The following is a 1,567-nucleotide window of genomic DNA, read 5'->3' on the forward strand; positions in this document are numbered from 1 at the left end:
GTGTGTGTGTGTGTGTGTGTGTGTGTGTGTGTGTGTGTGTGTGTGTGTGTGTGTGTGTGTGCCCACCCCCTCGCTTTAAGTGATCCCAGCTCTTGTCAGATGTTTTTCTTGCTCGTCTGAATGGGTCGTGGCCGAGCGGAGGTGAGTTCAGCTGACCCCGGGGTCGCGCTCAGACAATGGAGCTCAGGCTTCTGTGGAGAGACCCCCGGGCTCGTGGCCCCTGAAGTGGGAGGGGCTTAGCTGTGGTGGGCCGTCTTTAAAAAAAAAGGGAAGAAAAATAACTTTTTTAAAGTGGTTTCTGCGTCAGAGAGGATGTTTTTGACTAAAATGATGTAAAATTTTTATAACCTGTTCGTGAATGTGGCGCCTGCTCTTCAAACCACTCGAAGCAGAACGGGGGGCTTTTATTTGACCCCATGGGACCAAGTGGGGTCTGCAGACCTCCCTGTGTCCACCCAGCCCCCACCTCATCTGCAGAGGGCCCACTGGCTTTGTATATGGGGGGTTGGGGGTCACGACTGAGCGCTGCCCCTCCCGTGGAGCAGCTGAGATGGTGTCCGGTTCTCTGAAGCTGAGATGAAACAAGCGCCTCCCCCAGAAAACACGGATCACCTGGAGTGCAGATATTAAAGAAAAAATCCACTTAAATCCACTATTTTTCTCTATTATTGATGATTAAAATGTCTATAAATTAAAGATTTTAAAGTTAAACCTGTGACAAGCTGCAGCTATCTGTTTAGAGAAGCAGCTAAAGTGATGTTAAACACAGCCGAAGTTTTGCAAATTCCATTTTATTTTTATTCCTCGACTGGCTTGTCCAAACGCTCGACAYTAATTTACCTCCGCAGACGACCGCTGGTCTAACTCAGCCAAGAGTCAAGTTTCTTCTCGTTGTGTTTTGTTTACACTGATCGCATACCCGCATTTCAGTGTTGTGTTCAGGAAGTCCTCCTTTTTTTTACGTTTTGACGTTTGCCACYATTTCCTACGAAACTACAACAAACCGAGTTTTCTTTCGCCTCGTTTCTGGTTGCACAATATTATGATTTCAGAGAAGTGAAACCCCCCACAGCGATGGGGGAAGTGAGCCCTTCCAGTCAGAGCATCATCCTGGCATTTTTTACTTTGTTTGCTGCTTCCCTCTGCTGGCCGGCCTGCACGCCGGCGTCAGGTGTTCTGCAGGATCCAGAGGAGAAGAAGAGCTGGAACTGCTGCTTCTGAAGCTCAATTTACAGGAATAATTCAAAATAAGATGTGCAAAAATATAATTAAAAACATGCATTAAAAAACTTATTATCTAGTTTATATAACATTGACGAACACATGGTTCTGACTTCAAGGGAGCAAAAGGGAAAACATGGATGACAATTATTTAGAGTTCACATTTTATGCTTTATTTTTGTTACATGTTTAAAGCAAACAAAGTTTTTAAATGTTTTAGTGAGTCTGACGGTGGATAGAGAGAGAATAAAATCATTTAGACGGAAAAAATGTTGCAGCAAATCCTATAACCTTTGATCATGATGATTATTAATACAAATATAAAAACTCCCAATAAACATAATAG

The 1,567-nt window shown here is 43.8% G+C and overlaps 1 long non-coding RNA gene across 1 annotated transcript; it reads right to left on the reverse strand.

Annotated features, from left to right (window-relative positions):
* Positions 1 to 13: 13 nt before the first annotated feature.
* On the reverse strand, positions 14 to 1,082 carry LOC106513923 (uncharacterized). Its single transcript, XR_001309843.1, has 3 exons — positions 841 to 1,082; positions 349 to 612; positions 14 to 254 (listed from the first exon to the last, which is right to left on the reverse strand). It is a non-coding gene; the product is annotated as an uncharacterized LOC106513923 (long non-coding RNA).
* Positions 1,083 to 1,567: the final 485 nt, after the last annotated feature.

This window comes from Austrofundulus limnaeus, unplaced genomic scaffold (assembly GCF_001266775.1).
Source record: "Austrofundulus limnaeus strain Quisiro unplaced genomic scaffold, Austrofundulus_limnaeus-1.0 Scaffold16, whole genome shotgun sequence".
Classification (NCBI taxonomy): Eukaryota; Metazoa; Chordata; class Actinopteri; order Cyprinodontiformes; family Rivulidae; genus Austrofundulus; species Austrofundulus limnaeus.